This window comes from Nipponia nippon, unplaced genomic scaffold, assembly GCF_047370975.1.
Source record: "Nipponia nippon isolate SJK-2023a ecotype South Korea unplaced genomic scaffold, ASM4737097v1 scaffold_6, whole genome shotgun sequence".
Taxonomy (NCBI): Eukaryota; Metazoa; Chordata; class Aves; order Pelecaniformes; family Threskiornithidae; genus Nipponia; species Nipponia nippon.
This window is the reverse complement of record NW_028262380.1, coordinates 58,763,086-58,787,418: the sequence shown is the minus strand read 5'-3', so window position 1 is coordinate 58,787,418 and position 24,333 is coordinate 58,763,086. Positions and strand designations below refer to the sequence as shown.

Sequence of the window (24,333 nt, the reverse complement as noted above, 5' to 3'; positions counted from 1 at the left end):
GCGGGGACGCAGTGACTCAGTAGCAGACGGATCCCATATAAACACCGTAGTGCTGATTGGCGAGCGGTCAAACACAGCAGCCAGCAGGGATTTGAACACAGTGTCTGCTCCTGAGAAAATGAATCCGAGGCAAAGAAGAAAAAAAAAAACCAAAAACCTAAATTGCTGGAAATTAAAAAAAAAAAAATCCACACACAACCTTAGCACAACATCGATTTGCTTATTGAGATGATACCCGTCTCTCTCTCTCTCTCTCTAGTAATCTCATTCACTGTTTTTTGATATGCCTGATTTTTGAAAGACTAGGATTTTTTTTAATAAGAAACTAACAAAATCACTATGTTAATTAGTCAATTGTTGTGGAAGCAGGCTGCTTATTTTAGTTTATTGTAGGAGTAAAATATGCAGTTAGGTCAGCAGAGACTAGCTAAGCCTTGTAAAGCTGCTTACGTTGTATTAGAGAACCTGTAAAGTAAGGGGAGGCTCATTATTTCTTCTTCAAAGTTATTTCAGGAATGTCACTGTGAAGTGCAGAAGATCCCACGTTAGAAGAATCCCAAATAAAAAAAAAAAAAGAAAAGAAATTATCACTGCAAACAGCAAAAAGATCTGTCAATAGAAAAACAGTGCCATAGCTTGCTGTTTGAGGAAAAATATAAATACAGAATAAAATGCCCCATTTCTACAGAATCAAAGCGTAGTATTCAAGCAGTGCTATTAAATGCACTTTTTTCCTGTCAAGTCTCTGAATTCAGACAGATTCAGTTTTGCTACATCGAGGTAATCCTTATGTCACCTTTGCCTTGTAATATCAATGTTTCAGAAACTGCCATCCAATCCGTTTGGATTAAGTATGAAAGTCAATAAACAAATAATTTGAATGCAGTTGTACTTAAGATGACAACACTGACCGACAGCGTGGCTTCCTAGATAAAAGTACTACCCACTCATCAAGACGCAGTAGTTAGTCAAAGGTTTTTTTGGTTTGAGCCTTCTTTAGTGTCGAGGGCTTTACCAAGAGAGGCTGTCCCAGACTGGGTGCAATCAGGGGTTTACTCAAGGCCTGCAGGGACGGCTCCATATCCCAACTGGAGATGGTCAAGTGAAAGCACGGAGCGACTGGGTTGTTACTGAAGACTGCACGGGGACTAATATGGGGAAAACCACATTTGTTTATGTTGCTGTGGGGTTTGGAGGGTTCTTAACTAATTAATGAATTGTTTGTTTGGATCTTACCTGCGGCATTTGTTACTCTGCTGCACATATTTGTGTGAAAGCTGGAAATGGAGGAAAAAGACTGCTCCTGAGTGGGCCAATAACTATGAAGTTAAGGCTACAGAATGTAATGTGACAGTTTCCTTTGCAACATGCATGAAGTGAGATGCTTAGCCTTGCGTATCTACTGCTGTCTCAAGGTTTCCAAAATGACTAATGGTTACAATACCTCCCCAGTAGGTTCCTAGTCAGAAACACCTTACGAGAGTCTGGTTTGCAAAAGGTAGTGAGCAGCTCCACTCTAAAAACCAGACTCACTGCAAAGATCTTGGCATCTGAAAACCTCAGGCATGTAGAGTCACTGTCCCCTGGGAAATCAACACTGCTCAATAAATTCTTACTGGCTCTTTCATGTATTGTCAGTTGCTGATGCCCAGTCATATATATATATATATGTACGTATGTATGTACAAGTAAATATATGACAGATGCCCAGTTAGATGAGTGACTGATTTTTATCCGAGCTGCAACCCTTTTTTACAAAAAAGAATAAGCTAGAATTACTATCTTATATGATGTGACTTTCAAAAAAAATGAGCGCAAAACTGAAACCTAAGTCTTGATCATTATTTGTAAAATTTCATGAAATACCAGCCCCCTACAAACATTTCATTTATCCTACATCTGCACACATGGACATTTGAAGACCGTAGCCCATAACTACATTTGAAAGAGTGCTCTCACCATAGTGTCGAATCGGCACAGGCCTGGGTGCCACTCAGCAGTTCTAATTTCGTTTTCCATGGCCGAGAAGAATGGTGAGGGTTTGTGAGATCTCTCACCGGTGATCTCTTGCAGAAGATAATCTAGTCCAAATAAAACTATATTCTTAGGAGACTAAAGAAGGGGAAAGCTAAGGTAAGCTAGGGAATTGAATTTATTGCATGTATTGCCTATATTTATTGCATTTATTGCACGTGTTGCCTATTTGTTTCAAAATAGGTGCTTCAGGAGGGGGCTTGTTCAGGATTCGTTACGTGGCTGTGTTGTGGCTCAATGTAAAGGCAGGAGTTAGATGGCAACGCGAAGGAATATGGTGCTGGAGGTATCATCCTGTTAGTGAGACACGTAACCTCAGTCGTGCCCATGTGCAGTCATAAGAGAAGGGTTGCCAGCTTGAGTGCAGCGTTTGAATTTCTGTTTGAGTAATTATGTTGTGCCTACCCTTCCTAAAGTTCCCCATGAAAACTTAATCAGTCCCAGTTCCTCTAAGTCCTTGAGCAAATAATTTGTTGCATGTCACATTTTACTGTCTGTGGAGAGGCAGCAGTAATTTTTAAGGCTTGCACTGGTGTGCTGTCAGAGTGAATTTATTAATTTTGGGATGTGCTTATGTATGGGCTGAATTATATCACTACCCAAACAGAAGAACATCATTTTTTTAAAAGAGTGGATGCAGTATGTGTTGGCCGCTATTGAAGGTCATGTGTAACCTTTTGGTTTGCTGGAGTGGGGATAGGGAACAATATACCAGGAATAACACGGTTCACCTCTGAAATGCTTTTCTGAACCTAATGAGTGACTGGCTACAACTTAGAAATACCAAGTATGATCTTTTATGGGTTTAGTATTTATTTATTTTTCCAGTTCTCTTTAGAAGTGTGCTGAAAGCAAACAGTCTGCGGCAGGGAGTCAGAGAGGCTAATTGTCTCTCGCACAAAAAATCAACAAGATTTTTCAACTCAAATTATTTCTCTTCTACCCTCATTGAATTCATTGCTGGTGAAAGGTGCTGGGTGAACAGTCCTAACGACTGAAATTTTCTGACTGCAGCTATGTAAAAGTAGCACACTGCAGTGACCTTTCTCCGCTTTCCTTTTCTGCTGAGAGCAAATTGTAAGGCTGTTTCTTGCTAAGCACGGGCTTAATGCTACCAACTTGCCTTGCACAGATGATCAAATAGTCTTCAGGTAGTAATGACCTTTGGTCATGATGGACATGGGGCAGATCTGAACTAACAAACTGTAAAAGGATCTATATCCCATTACCAAACCACTATCCAGTCTTACTCATTAACATTTTAGTGGCAAAAGGTCAAATTAGTTATTTCATTAATAGTCATGAAACTAATTACATTGAAGTGCATCTGTCAGTAGTAAAGGCAACTGACTTCTGTGCTTCTGAATAAATTCAGTCTGCATTAGGAAATGTTATTGTGCTTCTAAATGAGAGAAATACATTGCAAATCATGAAGAGGTATTAAAAAGGAGAATGCAGATGTGTCCTAAATGTGATGTGCCTGATGCTGCAGTTCCCTAATGCAATCAATTAATGAAATGAATAATCAGGAGTGTGTTTGATTAGAGGAAGGGTCTTGGGCAATATTTTGTGCCTTATTTCCTCCTTCAGACACTGAAAAATCTGCAAGATAAGAAAGGTTGGGGGGCAGGAGGGTTGTCATTGACTTGGATAACATCAAACTCAACCCAGTATCAAGATTAGTTTGGATATATAGAAATGAAACCTGAGTATACTTAGGAGGTCTGACCAGAGCCCACAAGGTATCTATTCAAGTGATTTCCATGGGAATTTGGCATCTGATTGTGACTAAGGACATGGTCAGATTTTCTTTGCTCAAGATCACAGGAAAGTTTGTGCTGCTGTGGAGCAGCTCTAGCTTCCTGAGCACTAACCCAGCAGCCCAACACTGTAATGACTCCAGTTTGCTGAGAGCGTGTGAATTTGTCCACCACATCATTCCCGTACCCAGTATAGCATGTCAGGTCAGGTCTGGTCCCACTGCCGCCGACAGGACTGTTATTTGCCGTTGCTGTCATCCCCCTTTTCCCATGTCTTCCTGAACCTGCATGCGCTCCACAGACACCATAGACGCACACTCTTGGAGGTACCTGCTGCCTTTGAGAATGAAAAACAAAGTTGTCCTCATCGTGTGGTCGTTTATGGTCCAAGAGGTGTTCAGTGGGGCCAGTGAAAGAGCCTGTTCCTCCACATGTGTGCAGGGAGATGGGGAAGCAGCTCCATGTGAGACACAGGAATAGGTGTAGGCTAAAAGTGGTTTGTAGACAAGTTTCAAGGGTTTCCAAACCATTAAGCTGTTCCCTTACAGTTACAGATTGAGAGTTGGCTGGATTGACCCCAAAGAGAGAGTTCTTTGCTAAGGATCACCCGAGAGCACCATATTTATAATCCTAGACCCTATAAGAAATTAATTGGTCTACAGTCTAAGATACGTTTATCTCTTTCCTAGGGTGAGTGAGTGGAGGAGAGAGAAAGGGGAAGAAGTCATAAATCTGTTTCTGCTAATTCTTGCCATTGGACAGCATTCCCCCACAGACGGGGCTCAAAAGCAAAGACAGGAATGTGGCCAGCTCTATTTTTGTACCACAGTCTCCTGTTTGCAAAATGGCACTGTCCTTTTCTGAGGAGAAGTAAGAGCATTAAAGAGTGTGAGCAGTAACAAATTACACAGGTATTTAAGGTAGATGAACCAGTTTGTATAGTAATTATGGCCTGAAGTCAGCTGCATTTACAAACAGCCCACTGTTAGGAAAAGTACTGTATATGAGTATGTAGTAAAAGTAACTGCTAGTTATGACTGTGAATCTATCCATATTAACATGTCTTTATGTGTCTCAGAATGCTGTAGCATTCTGCACAGGTATGAGAAGATGATAGGGAAAAAGATAGTTTTCCCTCTTGACTTTACTATCTATTATTTTTGTGTTGTTAACAGGCTCTAGCAAACACAATTGTGTTACAGACACATTGCAGGAGATGGTGTCTCCAAAGTTTAAGAAGACAATGCAGACATTGAAAATATCATTATATATTTGTTTTACATCTGGGCAACTAAACTGAGATACTTCAGGTGACCTACAACGAAGTTAATGAGGTGGTACTTACATGCGTAACATACACGCTGTATCCAGTCAGCTGTTGTAAACCAAAGATGAAGCTCGGTTACTTTTGGTCCCAGTAAGTTCTGGTTTTGTTCTTCAGACATACTCTAGAGAAACCTGCACTAGAATAACTATAATGAAGGAGTTACTCAATGCAGATTCATAATGCAGACAGCCTGGCACCAGTGCAAATACCATCTTGTAGTACGGCCATGAATGCCAATGAAATGAACTGTAATGGGCTCAGCTGTGTTGGACAGGCCAAAATTTAATAGAAAGAGACAAATCAGATCTTTTCCTTAGTGGAGAGCACCTTGCTCTTACTTTGTGTGGAACGTTCCTCAGCAGCCTGGGGTCTTTTCAGCTTGTCTAGAGAGGAAGCTAAGCCATAGTGGGAGGTGGGGGTGACAGCACCTGCATGCAGCGAGTGGGAGTCACACGAGCATGGTCTCCAGGAAGCAGGGAGGCAATCCTGCAGGGATATCCAGCCGCTTCTTGCTCCCAGCTAATGGCTGTTGTAAGAATGCAGAGGTTGTAAATGGCTTGGATTGACTCCAGCGGTGGACCAAAGAAGGAACGTGGTCAGATGTGTTGTTCCCCTCTTCAAATACCTTTGTTTAACTCACTCTTGGAAGCTGGGCCATGTGAAATTTTAAGATGAGGAATAGCTTTTTCAAATGTTTCTTCTTCACTTAGTAAGCAATACGGATATAGTCAACACACCTGCATAGGGAGTGGCAGTCTAATCAACCAACTCGGCAAACAGCAGTATTGAACACTTTAGAGGTACCGCAAGGAACCCCAGGGAAGTGGAACAGATGTTTGATGCACCACTGCCTGTGAAGAGGTCTCACAGAAGGAGAGATCACTGAAAGCTGATCTGTCCCGTAAGAAGGGTTGCTTAATCAAGAAAAAGTATTGGATGAGGGACTTGGAGGAGTAGGAAATAAGATAAGATTGTTAAAGCTGTAGAGTTTTGCCGTCTAAGTTAGGGAAGGCAAATGACAAAAACAGTATCCACCAACTAATATGCAACTTGAACAAAGTGCTCTGAAATTGTAGGGAATTCTCCATTAATGGCCCTGAGCTCTGGACCGGACCTAAGCATTTCCCTGGCAGTAGGAGAGAGGTGCAATCTCTCCTAGCTTCTGTGCAGTTTCACCATGTATTTTGGCAATGTTTGGCCTTCTTGCTCTCTTATTTCCCACTGGGCCTGTGCAGATAAAGAGAACAGGATACGAATATGTTTGTTATTTGACAGGCAGTAGAGCAGCTTTGCTAGCAGCATTTATGTTTGGCTTGGAGTTGCTGAGCTGTATTTCCCAGCTGTAGAAATAGATGCTTTCTGCCTGGCTTATGCCTTAAGCAAGGGTTGTTCCCTCCCCTCCCTGCCCAATAAGTTGTAGTAACCTATGCTACTGCTATTTTTTCTTGATAGATGTATGGTCACAGCTAGAGAATTATGTGGAAAAGCGGAGTGTGCTGCTCCTGTGTGTGAATTTACAACGGGGAGCAAACACCAGCTTGGTAGGCCTGTTGGCTTCCCTTACGGGTTGATCAGCGCAGGTCTCTCCGCACCACCTCAGCCGTGACCCGGGCTGACCTGACCTGGAGTGAGAGCGTGACTCAGTTAATTCCCCTTCAGCCCTTCTGGCGCCCGCTGCAGCGCTGGCTGAGGCTGCCAAGTGCCATCCATGCGGGGCTGTCCTTTAGGAGGTCTCTCAGGAAGGGGGATGAGACTACCAACGACTTGTCAGCATCAGCTGGTAAAAACTTTTGGTTACCAAGACTTCCAGCTCAGATAAATACTGTTTTCTCTAAAAGCTAGGCTCCCTTTCTCTCTCCTTTCTGCACACCCAGTGTAGGACCAAACCTTTACCTTTACCCTCTCCTTATTCTGTGGTGATGCATAACGAATGCCACTGATCCAAACCAAGCCAAACAAACACCTGCTCTTATTACAAGTGACATATTTACTAGAAATGGGCTAGCAAATAGTTTACTGTTTAGTTCCCAGAAATACACTGTTGTCAGCCAAATCGATGCACTGATGCAGCAAAGCATTTCAGTGAAATAAATGAAAAGAAAGAAGAATCCATGCATGGGCACAGCTTGGTGAGGTTTTCCAAGAGAGGTGTTTAAACATTTTGCTCTGAGTTGCCTTCCAAATCAGAGCCCTTTAAACTGTTTGTGTAGTACAGGGATGTGGAGTGCTGAGCAAAGCCGGGCTTGGCTTGGGGCGGTGCGGGAGCCTGGTCTTGCTTCATCGTTCTGCTGGTGAGGGAGATGAGCACATGGGGGAAGGGAAGTGCAGGCCAGTAAAAAGACTACACTTCTGCTATAAGTCAGTCCCAAAGGAATGTTAGTTTTAATTTATTTATTTTGGGTTGAGCTGCCAGCATTTCTCGGTGCAGCACTGTGCTGGGGAGGCAGGCTCGGTACCTTGCCAGGGACCTCTTTGGGATACCCACTGCCCCCACTGCCAGAGCAGCTGCAGCCGCTCCAGCCCATCTCAGGGTCCAGAGTAATGACACGTGTCCCAGGCCTCCTCCCAGCTCCTGGCCTCCTCCCAGCTCCTGGGCACTGGTCGGAGTGGTTTAGAGAGCCCTGGTCTTCTGGGGTCCTGGGGACAGAGACCAGCCTTTGCCACTGGGGCTACAGGCATGCAGAAGGGATGCAGAAGAGCAATTGGGTTGGGTTGACAGTCACTGTATGTGCAAGGGCAGACTTAATCTCTCTGTCCCTTAATGCTTGCAAACTTACTTTTCCTTTCCTTCTTTCCTTCTCTGAATTTCTCTTCCTTGCTGATAACTCTGCAGCTCTCCTCACGACGCCATTTGTAGGAAGGTGCCTGCGCAGAGGACGGCTGTATACTGTTGTTTCTATCCTGTCGTGCTGCTCAGGAGTCTCAGTCAGAGTTTCACTGTGTACATCTTGCTCAACAGGTCCCAGCCTTGCAGCCTGGGGGGATTTGCGTTGGCACTGGAAATGCCAGAAAGCAAGGGAGAAGCTTTTGCAAGTTAAAGGTGCTAGGTTTGCGTGCTTCCTCTGCTCGGTGGTAGGGTAGAGGCGAGACTTTCGTGCCACCTCCGTGCATCACACCCAGCTGTACCAAGCACCATCAAGCCTTTCCTCTCCCGGGTCTGTGTTCCCTGTGACCACTTTCAGGACAATCATCCTGGAAGTGATGGGGTGCAGGCAGGAGTGCCCAAGCCCAGGTTTATTTTGTAAGGGGCCTGCAGGGTCATGCAGCCCCTCACCTGGTCTTTAATTTTTTTTCTCCAAACTTGCCAAGCCCCATCTTTGAAGCAGGCAAACCCTTTTGCACTTGGAAAGCAAAGTCACACAGAGTTAGGATGTCCTAATGGCTGGGAGTCGTCTGTAGTGCTGGCTGGCGTCTGCGAGTTTGTTCTGGTGCCAAGAAAAGTGGAGAGATTATATACCTTCCTCACCTTCCCCCTTGCATGACAGCAAACTCCACCTGCCAGGTTTTTTTAATAGACATGTAGCAGGGAAGAGCTGTGCGAGCCTATATAAGGCATCAAGAGATTTTTTTTTTTTTTAATGTAAAGCATATGTGGTTAGCACACGCTGAGGATCAAGATAATCTTTCAGACCTTGCGAGATCAGGCACCCGCTGTGTTTGTTGTGATAGATTTGCCCCAGCCTGCATGCTGGAGACTGTTTCTCACTGTTATTTTGTTAGTGTTTATCATCTAATAAGAATGCAGAAGTCCTCAATCATTTAAGACACTTGCTCATTCCCCCTCTCCCTCCCAAATTAAACAAGGCTAAAAAGTAAGACTGTATTTAAGCAGAGGCAGCAAAGCCTTTTCCCAGTCTTAAAAATGGAAATGGCTTGTGTAAGGCAGCTGCGGTATTTTTTTTTTTTTAAATGCAGAGAAGCATGTTTCCTTTTCATTTGTTAATTATAAAAGAAAATTGACAAAGGAGAGTCTTGTTAAACATGTCTGGCATTGAAGGAGAGAGAGAAAGAAAGAAAAGGACCCCCCTTCACTCTGTAGCTGGTCAACCCAACTCACAGCGGTGACCTGAATTTAGTTTTCTTCAATTTTTTGTTTCCATGTTTTTCCTCCATTTTTTTAGTCCAGTCCTGACAGCTTCAGGAAGGATGGCAGAGCCCTGTATTTTGGCCCCAGGCACACCATGAAAGCGGCAATTTAGACACTTAAGCGTGAGGTACGGACTTCACGCGACACACGCTTGCAGCCCCGGGAGCCTCCGGAGCAGTGGTGGGTGCCCCTTGCTGGCAGGCAGCCATGGGGACTTTCATTTCCCAGCCTTCTTGCTGCCTGTCTGCCGTCCTCTTCCTCAGACCCATCAGAGCCAAATATTTCCTCAGCCCAGTTTACCTCATTATAAAATGTTTAATTTGGGGGAGGCAGAGAGTTTTTTTTTCCAGACACACTAAGAGGCAATGGGGGTTCGAGCATTTGCGCAGAGCTGGATGAGCTGCCCTTGCAGGAGGCTGACCTGAAGTCGCCGGAACGTCTCATGCAGAGCTTTGACTTTCATGAGGAAAGAACTACAGCTCTTGCTCTAAAATTGTGCCCTCAGAGAGGCCATGAGTTTGGAGAGCTCCTGAGTAAATGAGGTAAACACTGAAGGAACCCTCCTTGTGTGAAGGAGCCCTGGTCCTGTTGGGTTCAGGGAGCCCCGGATGCGGGGAGTTCTCCAGGACTGTTCACGCTGTCCAAAATGGACTAGCATATAAGAATCAGCCATGCCAGCATCTCTCAGAACATCAAGCCTGTATTCTGTCACTTTTCAGTTATATTAAGTGCAGGATGATTAAGTTTCATACCAGGACTTTCACATTTTCATTTTGGCTGCAGGATGTACGCCAGAAGGCTGCTTTATATGCCACCCCTATGGTTTAAACCACTCCATGGTTTAAAACGCTTCAGTGTACCATGGTGGGAAAGAGAAGCAGCTGCTTGAGAACATTTCTCCGTTGCTGTATTGGATAACTGCAACCACTAAATTCAGATAGGCCCATCCTTGGCAGCTTTTTCTTGGTCCCAAGGAGCTCCCAAACTCTTGCTCATTACCACCTGCTGTCATCTGTAGGTTTTAGGAGATCGGATAGAACCAATTCATTTTCTTGAGCCTTCTCAGAAAGGTGTCAGCCTAGCACAGGCTGTGAGCACCAAATTTAGCCAAATCATGTCAATGTAGTTTTACTCAAAGTTTACAGTCTTTCTGTGAATGCAAATGTTGCAGTGCTGTTGGGTTAAGTTTCAATTACATGGGGCCACATTCTTGCGTACTTGCCGGTTTTGTGAGCGAACCCATCTTCTGTAATTATTATTTAACAGGGTCATTTAGTATGTTACCTGTAGTAGTATTACCAGTATTATTTGGTTTTTATCGGTACTCTTGGTATGATTTAACAGGAGTGAGTGGGAAGTAGAAGTGGCGTTTATTCTTCCCACCATCCAAGCAAAGAACAGCGCTTCTGAGCCATGAATAAAATGCGTTACAGTGCTACAGGGAGTTTGGTGTCTATCAGCACAATATTTAAATTCACAGACAGAAGAAGAAAGAAGCACAAGCTAATTTAAGTAATAAGGACTTGTACTGTTGTGACTGAAGTCTAGTTAGGTCCATCGTCTGGTTTGTAGCCACACAACACCCTTGTTTTATTTAGGGCAAAAGCTGCCAGGGGTGGGGCGGGATGGGTGGAGTGGCAGCTATAGCACCAATGCAGCATTTTTCAGAAATGTGGATGAGAAGCTCAAAGCTGTATTTATCAGAAGTCAACCCCCAAAAGAACAAACTTCTGCAACTGCAGGTTTGATACACCTTTGAACAAGGCACAAGCGTTGTGTGAGGTGATTGCTAAACATCTAAGGCAGGGACATGCTGATTCTCTTTGCTGATACACTAGGTAGCTAGAGGGACTAAAACGTAAACTGTAGGCTGAAAACAAATCATTTGCAATGAATCATGAAATTAAATATGTTTTTCTTGGCCCAACCTGTCATGCTTGCTAGCCTCTGCTCGGGTGAGGGATGCAGGGCCTCTGCTAGGATTGCTGGTCCGGGCGCCGGAGCAGCACGCTGGGCTCTGCCCACTCAGGAGGGGCTCTGCGCTGGCTGGACGCTGCGCTGCTGACGGGGCTGAAGCTGCTGAACTGAGGGGCACTTTGAACATGGACTTTGTGCCTTCTCCGTAAAAAGACAGAGGACTTGAACATATTTCATCAGAGACCTTTCTCTGCCACTCCTCCCTCTGCACATGCAGTCGCCTCGGAGCCCCAAAGCACCAAAGCAGAGGTCATGCCCAAGACCATTACCGCTGGCTCTCAGTGCAGGTACGGGTTGGCCCCAACGCAGCAGTACCGTGTCCGGGATGCAGGCAACCACAGTGCCACGTGTCCGTGTTTGTCAGTCATTGTTGGTACAGGTCAAGGTCTCTCAAATATTTTTGTTTTCAGTGGCCTGGAGTCCCAGTGAGCCAGAGAAATTAAAATAAAGTAGAAAAGACCTTGAAGTGGAGGAGAATCACTGCCATAGGTCCCTAAAACATGAATAAACTCTTTCCCCTTAGCATTTTGAATTCAAGACTGGCTGCCTTTTGGAAAACATGCTGGAGTGAAATCTCTGTCCAGATACAGAGTAATTGTGAAACTCTCTGATAGACATTTATAGTGTGCTTACACTCATGAATCTCAAAGCAGGCTACAGCCAAAGGAAAAAAAAAAGACAAACCTGAAAGCAGTAGACATGAGCAAACTTTCATTTGCTCTAGGGTATCACGAAAGTGGAAAAACTTGTTGAATACACAGTGTTACCACTTTTTCTCTGGGCACTTAGGTTAGCAAATACTTAGGTGGCAAATACGCAGTTGCGTTGATGATTACCAGCCTCAAAGAGATAGCATTTACCCTTCTGAAGTAGAGAGGCTTGTAAAAGCAAGCTATTGTTAATGTGTACTTAATGTACAGAAAGTGGAGTGCCCAGCCCGTGGAGACTGCGGTAGGCACTCAGATCGTGTTGGTTTTAGCAAGAAGGCTTCAAGCTGCCCAGCCTCAGCGTGTGCGAGTTGTGTGACGGGGCCACCGGTTGCAGCACGGGCAGTGAGGGTGACTGGTGCCTGGGTGGTTTTTCGGTTCAGCTGCTGGCACGGACTGTGGTGGGAGCCCTGCAAAGCACTGGAGCACCTCAGGGCATCCTCTGGGGAAATAATATCTTTGGGAAGATCACTTTCTTCCCCCTCTGTGTTGCCCACCAGATCCTGCACACAAGTGCCAAGGCACTCTCATATTCCCTTTGCAAATGAAAGAAGAAACAGAGCAACAGAGCATCCTTGACTGAGATACCGATGTAAACAGGTTTGTGTGTAGTTACGACATCTGGTCATAACGCGACAGAGACAGTGGGTAGATGCAAGAGGCAGATTTATTGGCGCTCTTACAACAGCCGCATGAAAGAAAAGTGGTAAGAATAGGTGAGGAGAATAGAGGTTGTTCTGCTATACTAGCTGTGTGATATGGAAATTAATTTAGGAGTAGCCTGGCTTTTTACTAGAACAGATTTTTTATTTTACATCTTTATAGGCCAGCCATAAGTTAGCAAACTTGCCACGGAGAGAAGTTTAAGCAAAATCCACAAGTTACGGAGGTAATCAGTGGTGGACAATCAAATTAAGAAAAAGAATAGCAAAAGGAATATGTTTGGAGATGTAAAACAAATTTTGGTTATGTGACCTTTGGGAAAAAACAAAGGTCAGATCATTTATTTAATTTCTCTACCTTCATGGGAGGCTACTTGCTGTTTAAAAAACATCTGGAACAGTATCACTGACATGCTAACAGGCTTTCCTATTCATTTGCAGTAATCTGGTTCTCCCTTTTGCCCCTTAACGACCATGGCCGCTGAATTCTGTCTGTTGTTGTATTTGAATTGTTTAAAACTGTATTTATTAACGGTTGGACTCGATGATCTTAAGGGTCTTTTCCAACCTTGACGATTCTATGATTCTATGATTCTGTTTCCTTCCTTTGCTCCATTTATCTGCCTGTCCAGAAGAGCTGAATGTCAGTTACTGCTCGCTCTGGGTAACGCTCCTTTTCCTTCTCGTGGTGTCATGTATGCAGCCGCTTCCGCCATAGTCCAGATTCATTGCCTTGTTTGTCCGTGGTTTCTTTCCTTTTGGCATCTCCTGTCTTTTAACAGGTCCCCTGTGACCAAGATTTAGCAGAGACTAGGACAGGCAACTCTCTGTGTATATATAACACTTTAATGTTATACTTGCTAATCCTTTAGTAACCTGGGCTCTTTATACCGTGATGGAAAGTGAAATGCTGCTAAGCAGTTTAGTATCCCATCTAATTAGGTGAGGGGGTGGCTAGGGGCAAGATGCAGTCGGCTGAGCCCTCGCGGCTGGAAGCAAAAAGAAAGACCCAGACTCTTTAGTTTGGGAGAGCTGGTGGGTCCTGCCGCCTCTCGAGAGGGACGAGGGTGCCCGTGCCAAGCATGAAGCTGGAGGCAGAGGTGGAAAGCCGGAACAAGCTGTCACAAACATCTTGCTGACAGGACAGAGATAAGCTACATTAATGCCATGTACTTTGTACTGCCTCGTGCCACTCTTCCTGGTTTATTCCAATTGTTTCGGGCTGGTTCAGGACTGCAAGTGTGATGCCTGCAGGAAACGCCTGAAAAACAGCCGGGCTGTGATATTTAGTTGAGGAACAGGTGCTGGTGATTGTACCGTGTTTGCTACGTTCCTCTGTCCCATCTTCATTTCCCCTACAGGTCTAGGAATGTCATCCTGCCTCTTAAGTTTTGTCCGCATTGGATCCTGAAAACTCTGACAGTAATTAGAAAATTACTTCTAGTGGTTTATCGGTCGCAATATTTCTCACGGTGTTTTATGTTCTGTCCTCAAATAATTTTAGTTGGATTCAGGCCAGTTTGCCTCTTCCTTTATCTTTGAAAGGGTCTGCTTTAAAGGTACTGCCTTGACTGATTTCAAGTAGAGTGATTCTGGATTTAACGAAGAAGCTATAGGTCAAGGTCAATGACGTGGGAATCATGACAGATTGAAAGTACTGGGAAATTTATTAGCAGATTAGTCTGGGGACTGAAACCTCTGCTGTGAATGAAAAACATAAAATTCTTACATAAGTAGTGGCTAGGTTTAGTCCATGAAATGCTATTTGATAATGATAACGTAGCCAGCAAATGCACAGGGCTGCCTTCTCTGCTGGTGGACGCGTTGGGCAAGCTGCAAAGCATCGTGTTGTAAGGAGGTAGCAGCATGTAAACCTGCCTCCTAGCTACTCCGAATTGCTCCCTGTTGCAAGTTTCGAGCACTGCTGAAACACCTTTGTATTTTTCCTGACCTGCTTCCCAGTTGATGAAGAAAGAAAATGGCTGTTTGGCAGGGCTCTTTGTTTTAGAGAGGTGATTGAAAAGAGTATGGCAAGATTGCCCCATTTTTTTTCTGGATTTTGCTAGTTTCCTATCAGTCAAGAGTTTGGTCCAGGTTCGCTGCAGCGTTTCCGTTAGCATCCTTTGTCACTTGATCTCTCAGCACTAGACAGAGGTCAGATGTCCTTGAAGATTTTATTAGATACATCAAGCAGTCCTTGACATCATGTATCAAAAAGTGCCGCGGGACCAGTCAGAGCAGGCAGTTGTTCTCCAGGTGACCTGATTTTTCTTCACTAAAGGATGCTGGAAAAGATTCTTTCATTTGCTTCTCTACCAAAATGTCCTTTTCTATGAGCTCCATTTGCTCCCTTCTCTTCTACAGGGCATGTGAGCATTTACAGGGTTTGAAAGCAAGATATTTTATTCCGCAGTTCCATTACTGCAATGTCACTGGTACCAGTATCCCCTTTTAATCAGACCCAGGCCACGGAATGGCATTGCTGGCTTGCTCCGATCTGTCTGTATGGTTTTAGGTCTTTAGATGGGGAGGAGAAGGGCAGCAAGTGTATATTCTAATTTATTATCCTTTTCAGACATCACCCCTATTTGGTTTCCTCCAGGATAATTTAATGTTTTCCAGCACTGAAAGAGTTATGAAGTGATCCTTTCCCTGAGGTGGTCACCAAGCCCTAGCTGTAAGGCTTATTTGTACACGACTTTTGGCTGTTTCTAAGGTTGCGCTCTTCTCCATGGGAGAATCCTGCATGTCTTTTTTTGGCTGGGAACACTCAGGAAAATCAGAACAGTTTTTGTTAGTTTGTGTTTTGCAATCCACTGGCAGTTGTAGCTACACCATTTTCTGAGGTCATATTGCAGAAGGCTGGAAGGGAGCAACGTCTGCTGGAATGTCTTCTAGGGCGAATAGACGGAAAAAACAACACACTGCTTGCTTGCAATCCCTGCACTTTTGATGTTTCATTTTGAATGACTGCTTTTTTTCTACTTAAATATTTTTTGAAATCCAACAGACATTATTTACAAGACTGTTTACAAGTTGCATTTGCAGTGGTAGAGAGATCTGACCATGCCACGGTGGTGCATATGCTTTCCTGCAGACGTGGGGGCAAAGGTAGCTTTAGTAAAGTGTTCTTGTTGATGTCTTACTTGTAGTGTTGTGTTGTGTCCTGTTAAATAAATGAATATCTATCCCCAAAGCAGTGAAAAAAGCAGTACTTGTCTATATAAATAACATTTGTGAGTTGCTTCAGGGATCTTCCTGGATCTGAAGGCCTTAGGTTGATGTACTCCTTTAAGTGTAAACTTATTAAATGTCATAATCATTGATTGATTTGATCAGATAAAGCAGATCAAATGAGTAAGGCAGTATGCAGATGTAGTTATTTTCATGCTATGCCTGTATGACATACCTCCCCTAGCATCTTCATTAACCGCTTTCAGGTGACACGTGGGTACAAACAGAATGACTTCAACTGGGAGAGATGTAGGTTAGTAGTCCCCAAGTTCAGTTGCAGTTGTGTTTACTAGCTCCAGGTTCTTACTGTGGAAGCCAGAGGTTTAAATTTACATTGATGAAATTAAAAGTGAAAGTACTGTAGCTTTTCATCACAACTGCGGTGCCTGTGACCTACATTAGCTTCCCTGCTCTCTGCCGTCTCTCCACCGACTGCCTGAAAGCCCCAGCGAAGCCTGGAGAAACCCATGGTTGTTCCAAGGGGACACCATGGCGCCCTACTTTGTCACCTGTTATGTCCCCAAGTCTTTGTATTAACAACTAGGTATGTTGTCAGAGTGATACAGATGGATTTCGCAGAGGCTCCCAGTAGAGAAGGAGTTTCTCTGACTACACTGAGCTGCTATGAAGAGTATTAACAGGGACAGGGATAGTCATCATTTTGCTGGTAGGCTCCAATGACTGTTATGGGGTCAGATTCAGTTCTCAGCTCTGGTGACGTAGGTCTTTGGGGGGTTGTGCAAAAATGGTTATCACTTATGATCAGTGCCAGTAACAGTGTCGGATGCTGGCCCATCCCTGGGGAGGAGTGGAGGCATTGAAGATGGGGTGACACAGGCTTGGCACAGGCTGAACAGTGTCACCTGGGACACCAGCTGGGTAGGAAGGTATGATGGGGCTCACCCCGGCAATCCAGCCCACCGGGCTGCAACTTCCACTGCGGTCCGTCCGAGGTGGAAAGCCAGGGATGGCTGTCGTCACTGCGAGCACACTGTCACCTGCCATCTCCACCGGGTGGGTCCCCATTCAAAGCGTAATTTAAAAGTGGAGGAAATCTGGGGCAGAGCCAGAGAGGAAGCTGATTTGCCTTCAGTGCTAAAAAAATTTTGGCAAGCTGGTTCCAAAACACAAAGTTTTGGAGGTTGTTTGTTTTTTTTTTCTGAAGCGCCTTCCATTTGAGGGGTAGTTTTCTCTTGTGACATTGCTTATATTTGGGATTGTAGCTAATGGGTTTTTAAGGGTTTATGGTTTGTTCCATTAAGCCTATATGAGGCTTATAAAGAACAAGGGACTTCATTTACTTCAGAGCTGAGTTTGCCTCTTCTATCTGAAAAAAAAATAATTGTCCCTGAATTTTAACTTCATTTTCTTACCCTTATGGTTCTCTTACATTTTCCCACTACAAAGGGAAAGCAAGAAAAATTTGCTGCTGCTGTTTTCGTCCCTAGCTGCACACATTTTGGTTTATGGCTAATACTCTGTAACACGTGTATTCTACAAGCATGAGTGTGACAAACTCCTGGCAAACGCATTTCAACAAAACAAATGCAACCATCAGGGAGGTGCAGGACACGAGCCACCTTCCCCCGTGCCTCCACACTACCGTGCCCTTGTTTCTCCTCTCTGCAGTTTTAAGGCTGTTGCTTGCCCTGCCCACGGCATGACCTGGGAGTGCTTTCCTGCTCCTGGGTCTGATTGAATGCGATGTGGGGGGAGGCTCGGGTGGGCACAGCCCCTTGCTCCCCAGGGAGGATGCCCATGCAGGTTGGCTGGTGGGGAACTGGGGCTGTCTCCAGCCAGGACTCTGGCTGGGCCACAGCAGGCTGTGACCTGGTGATACACCACAAAAAAATAGTTGCTCTGCTCTTCAGAGGTAGCTGGCCCTGCAGCTCTCACCCTTAGTGCTCCAACCTGGGCAATGGGGGACCTGGGCTTCAGGCTATGCCTCGGCTCAGCTGTTAGCACTCGTGAGCAAGGAGTGCACATGCAAGTCCCTCTCCTCCTCCATCTTTTTTGGCCGAGTTGAGCGTGGGACAGTTCCCACAGCAGTCCCTCTGGCAGCCTCCCAGTGCCATGTTTCCTTCCTTTCCGTGGGTTAAGGAGTTGGGCCGATGATACAGGTGCTGTCTGTCAGTAATGACATGAATTAGGTGATGGGAACAGGACCCCAGAGAAAAGGCAGATGTGGGGGAATAGCAGTCCCTGGCCAGGACGTGTTCCCAGGGCCCTGACTCCTCTTCCCTTGCTCCCAGCAGGGAGAGGGGTGCCTGGGGAGCTGCCCCGGCCTTGGGGGGAGCACAGACCTGCGTATCCAACAGTACCTGTCACGAAGAGGCTGAAGTGGTCTTTTGAGAGGCAGCCTTTAGAAATCGAGCGATCAGATGATTGGTATGAGATACATCCCTGTTTACTCTCTGATAGCCTGTTACGTCAAAGACCATCATCAGTGAGTCACCTACCCGTGTGTGTGACTGTTGTCGTTGCTGCTCTAAATATAAATGTCAAAGGATGTTGAGCTGTAGGAATAAATCAGACTGTGTTGGCATGCGTGTATCAGACAGGTCTTCCTCTTCTGCGTGTCCTTCTCTCCATTATGAAGGCTAGTACGGTCAGCGGGAAACAGCTGCAGAAACTCAAATCCAAGCCAGGAGTACAGGTTATATTTTCATATGCAGATCTGGTATATCCACACATTGGATTTCTTCTTGCTCATTCTGTCAAAGTTATATCTGGGAGGAGAGAGAGAAAGGTTTACTTTGACAGTATTTCTGAGGTAGAAACGCTGAGACTGAGAAGCGTTTTCACACCCTTTTTTATGCATACAGAATGTGTGATTTATAAATAAGCACCAGAGAGAAAGTAACTTTGCCAAGGCTACCAGCCACTGCTTGTGAGCCGTGGACATGGGTATGCTGTGTGATTTACACTGGTTCAGGTTAAAGCACTTTAAGTAGACTCTCAAGTTAGGAGTTTCAGTAATAAACATAAGTGGTTGTTGTTGTTGTCTGTTGAAAGCCTGGAGAAACCAGTAAGAAAACTCCCTTATCTTTCATCTTACTGAGCATCCTTTTTTTCCTTTCTTTTTTTTTTTTTTTCAGTAAAATCTATTTTTTTAAGTCAATAAAATGGTGATGAAGGCTTAAAGAAAAACACCAGGAGCCTGAAATTGCCTGTTTACTTGCCAGAAGCACTCTGCTCTGGCAACTACAGTGTTGGTTTTTTTTTTTTACCTGTTGTGCTCCCTTTATAGCACATGGAGAAGTGGTAATGAATTTAAGAATGAGCTCTGCCTGTGCAGAGTGAATACATCTTAATAGAAAGTTTTTAAAACCCTATAGAATGTAAATAGAGGGGGCTCACGCTGCTTCACTTTACTACTCCCCTACTGAATGCCGTTATGAGGATAATCCTGTATTACATGATGGAGGATAGTTAAACGATCGATGATAAGGTTGTCCTTTGTGCATTTCTATAAGGATCTTCCTTAATGATTAAAGAAAATCCTACGGAAATATTAAATTTTATAGCACATAGCTATATCTGTTTCAGTTTACTCATTAACATCAGAGAACTCTACAATAATGACTCAGGCAGCTATTTTTAGGGGAAAAAATGACAACAGTGCATCTGGGCTGAAACCACCTCCTTCAGCGGCACTGCAATATTCGGGGCTATTTCGCTTTGCATCAGAGAGGCCAGGATGTCTGGCACTGCTGCGCATGAGGCTCACCCTCAGGCTTTGCCCCTTAGTTTATAATACTGTGGTAATTCCTATACTGTCAGTATTTGATAAATAATGTACTTCTGGGGGAGTCAGGATTTCTTACTCCTTAGCTGTCTGTCTACCATTGCTTTCCTCTCTGGATTATTTGCTGCCCCTTTCCACCTTGTGTTTTCCTGCCTGCGGCTGGGTGGCTGATCTCTCCCTGTTGCTCCTTGGTGCCCGCGTGGGCTTCCCTGGGTGGGACTCCCTGGCTGCGGACGAGGAGAAGCTTTGTTCCTGGTGGCGTGGGTTTCCTCTGTCTTCCTTTGCCAGGCCCAGTTTCTGCCTCCCTCTTCTCAGTTATACTTCTTTTCCTTTTCTGCTTTCCTGTCTCCATTCCTCTGCCATAGGGCAGACCTAATAAAGGATTTCAGCTTCTAAAAAGCACATCGGTGCCCAAACCTTCATCCATCCTGGACAAAACACATCACCTGCCTACAGTTTACTTGGTGCAGAGGGACAAGCAGAACCCATGGGCTGTGGTCCGAGGGATGATAACACCACCTGTCCCTGTTGTAGGATTTTTGCAGGAGAGTGACCGAAGCTGTGTGGTCAGCGTGGGTAGCCTGAGCCCATTGGTGTGCCCATGGGTGCAAGAAGCATCCCTCCAGGGGCTTCAGCAGAGAAAGGGCTTCAAGCCTCCTTCCCTTCCATGCTGTCCCAGCTTCACATCCATTTCTTGGCCGCCAGCTCCCGTCATTTGCTTACCACTCGTTCTTTCTCTTCTGCTTCTCCCATCGCATCAGCTGCTTCTGCCTGTCCCCTTGCCTCGTGATACGGCCACCTCTGTGCTAACGTCCTGGAAGATCTGCCTCACATCTTCAGCCCGTAGCCCCAAACTCTTGCCTCCCTTTCTTGTAGTAACCCCCAGCCTGAGCAGAGCATTTTATAGGTTCTCCAGAAAATTCCCCTGCCTCCCTTTTGGGGGAAAGAGCTGGCAACTTCGGGGAAACATGGAGTTGTATTCAGTAGAGATAGTACTTAGTCGCGGAAGTCTGAAAATGTAGGAAGGTGGGAGACAACTGTGAGAAACAGAAATGCCAGAAATATGTGGAGGATTTGGCAGCCTTGTCTTTATGTCTACTGTGTTACCCTACAGAACAGAATTGAAGACAAACATATGAATGTGCTAACGTTGAAGTTGTTGGATGCGAGTCTGTTACTGAATTACTTTGGGAGGTTTTTTTATTTTCTTAGTTTCAAGGTTAATTTTTTGGTCATTGTTCTGCTCTGTTTAGTTTCTCTTCAGGTAATAGTAATGAAAAGTTACAATGCTCCAGAACTTCAAAACTCTGTCTTTAAAAAATGCTCATTTGATATTAGCTTCCTTTGGCTAAAACCATATCAGATAGAATTGAATGCTGTCAGATTGCCATTGCCTTGTGTCACCAGCCCACAACCAGACTGTAGTCATGCACCTTTCAGGAAAATCCATCATAAAAACACTGATGGGAAGCTGGGTAATACCAGTCTAATGCAGTTAAACAGATTATCTTAGGAGTACATACCTCTGCAACCCCTCTGTAACTGTATCACCTGAACTATGCAGTCCTTTAACCATTATTATGCTGCAAAGAGGGGAAAATTCAAAGTCCTTTGGATGCAAAAAGTTATCAAAAGTCGTCAGCAGGTGTCAAAACAGAGAGATGATTTCAAAATCAGCCTAATCGTTATTCAGTATTGTGCTTACTCTGATAGGGGATTATACTGCTGCGTCCTTCCTTGTCTGAAACTGCTTACAGCTGCTCTCTACAGTTCACATCAGGCGTGCAGTCAAATCTCGTGTCTGCCACCACCAATACAAAGCTGTATACTGCGGGAATACCATTTACCACCATGGCAAATAATGCTGAACTCATTACAAAGCTGCTAAAAGTGACCTAAAATTTGTCTGTTCTAATGAGTATAATGTAACTATTGACCTCAATAGACTGACTGAACTCACAAAAAAATAATTTCAGTAATAAGAAGCAAAACGAAATGTTACTTGGTGTAAATACATGGAGTATCTTGCCCAGGAAGAAGGGAGTCAAACAGAGCACAGACCTGAACTGCTAACTCATTCAGACTGGTCTTTTTTTCTTGAATTGGAACCGAAGTCGAACCATTACTATGAAGTCTTGGCTGTGTTTGATCCAGAACTGAAGTGCTTCCTGACTGCCTGCCTTCCTGCAAAGCATCTCTAGCTACTGCTCTTAAATCCTGACCTCCTCCCGTGCCAGCCCGCGAGGCCCGTGTCCTGTTGGCAGCTGCATGGCAGCGCTGTGTTGCAGTCTTTTCCCCTGCACCAAGATGTCATCCTGCACTGCTTGAGATGTCTTCCTGCACTGCTTTCGGTTGCTTTGGAGCTCCATGCATGGACCGGTGCAAGACAGACCTTTCCTGCCTCTGGTGTGAGGGATTCCCGCTGCAGTGCTGTGAGGTGGGGGGTTTGCACCTCCCTCGTGGCGTGAGGCTGGAGGGTCCCTCCTGTGGGACCCCTGCACGGGACCTGGCTCTAGCGGCCATATGTGTGTACGCATATCTCCGTACCTCGTTGTGCGCATTGCTGGCTGTCTGCGCTGAGCGCTGTAAGCCCAGACTTTTGTGGGATTGAAGGGGCAGAAGCATGCACAACAGACGTCTCTCCCGATGCCCTGGGGCAGCCAGGACAGCACTACAGACTGTGGAACAGCCCATCACACTCCCTCTGCCTTCCCTCGCCCATGCCCAGGTTGGCGACGGGCTGCTCTGCACACCACTGCTGAAGAGGCTGCAGAGGGAAGGAGATGGGAATGCAGTCCAACCTCACACTGAGGGTGTGCTCCTGTCCCGTAACTCATAACTCTTAACAGTTAGGCTGTTTGGTATGAGCAAGTTTGAGATGGTTCATCACTACCCAAGTCAACAAATATTTGTGGACCTCCACCCAAGCTAAATTGCAGTCATGCTCTCAAATGTGGTAATTTTGCCCCTTCCCTGACTGTGAAATTCAAGACCATACTAGTGAATATGAATGCTTTTTTCTCTGTCATGAGATGAATAAGGGCTGAGGCTTTGTGGTTTTCAAAACCCGGTTGTGATAAACATTGCCATGGCAATTAGACCATCTCCGTGCACAAGGTGAGAGGACGCTGGCTCTGTGGTCATCCTGGTCTTCCTGGGGCTTGTTGCCAGCGCAGATGCTAAAGCTCACCTGGAGGACTGCAGGCACCAGGGTCCTCCCTTCTCAGTGCAGAGCACCAGGTGGATTTTCATGCAGTTACCTGTGTTTTGCAACACAGAGATATAAACATGTTAATAGAAACAGAGGAGTTTCTAAGCGGGTAGAAAATAGCGTGCTGCTGCATGCATACTGATAAGCCTCTGTCTCTTTCGACTTTGCTTTTACTTAGCTTTCAAACTCATATAAAAGTCATTTATCTCCAGTGAAGGCTGCATGTGCTTTCTTCGTACTTCCAATCAGATGTGCTGCTACAGCTTTTCTTAGTTTTCATGGCCCTCACGGGAAGACCCTCGTCCATTGAGGAGCTCGTGATCCGTGTACCAGTTGCCTTGAGCGGGCACAGACACATGCTGTGCTGTGCCGTGCCGTACTGCGCTGCACGTAGTGCTTGGCCTTCAGGACCATGCTGTGCTGAAGAGCCTGGAGGTGGTACCTACTTGGTACCAGCAGTGATGCCACAGGCACGTCCTTATCTTTATCTTGAGGTGAAGCAACATGCTTTCATATAAACATCCAATTGAAAATGCTAGAAAAAATCTAAAGACCACAAGGCAGGTGAACCTCACCTCTGATGGGAAGCCTGGGCAGCGTGCCGTGCCCTGATCGCAGGTCTGTCTGACGCTGCATCATCTCGGGGTTCCAGCGTCAGAAGGAACGTAAGATCTTGTAGCTTGCTGCTGCCTTTTCTGGGATGTTAATGAAGTAGTTACCTTTCTTGAGAGTGTTTGTGTTTCTTTTTGGGGTCCAAAAAGAACCAGCACTCTTGGTGCAAAGCCATGCTCCACTGGTATTTGTGAATATAACTATAGATTTTGTAGAGAAAAATCTGTTCCTAAATATACGCCTATCCAGTTAGGCCACCATTAATGCTGTTTGTCATTAAGTCTTAGTCAGTGTAACATTGTGCTGTGTGGGAAGGAATCCCAGGCTGAATCTATTTTTGACCTCTAATGGTTGATTTACAGTGAGTTACAGTAGCAGAGTTCAAATGTTTGCTGATTATTGCTGAGCTGGACTACTATCAGGCAGTTTTAAAAATAAAACTTGCAATTCTAAGAGTATTATTGAAGTTCCTGAACAGAGCCCTGCTTGACCTTTCAGCAAATTCACTGTTTCCTGAACCGGCAGTCAGAGGCAGGGCTTGTGCGGCAGGGCGATGCCACCCAGCAGGGTCGCTGCGTAATAGGGCTATTGAGCTCTCCTTGCTGGTTCTCCGCTTTTCATGAGGCTCTTCATGTTGTGTTGCAGTGCTCAAGATCTTTCTTTAAGTGTCTTCTTGGATGAAACAATGGGAAACTAAATTGCCAGGTAGCAAGGAGCCTGCAGGAAACAAAAATTGATATGAGAAAGATAAATATGCCACAAAATGTGATCAGCTGGTTCACCTCCCTGGACCAGGGAGGTGATGGTGCCCCTGTACTCGGCACTGGTGAGGCGGCACCTCGAGTACTGTGTTCAGTGTTGGGCCCCTCACTACAAGAAGGACATTGAGATGCTGGAGCGTGTCCAGAGAAGGGCAACGAAGGCGGTGAAGGGTCTAGAGCACAAGTCTGATGAAGAGCGGCTGAGGGGGCTGG

At 45.2% G+C, this 24,333-nt stretch overlaps 1 protein-coding gene across 2 annotated transcripts in view; it reads left to right on the top strand.

Annotated features, from left to right (window-relative positions):
- Positions 1 to 24,333, top strand: part of ELOVL6 (ELOVL fatty acid elongase 6) — a 77,854-nt gene that overhangs the window by 27,152 nt on the left and 26,369 nt on the right. The gene's annotated exons all lie outside the window — the stretch shown is intronic.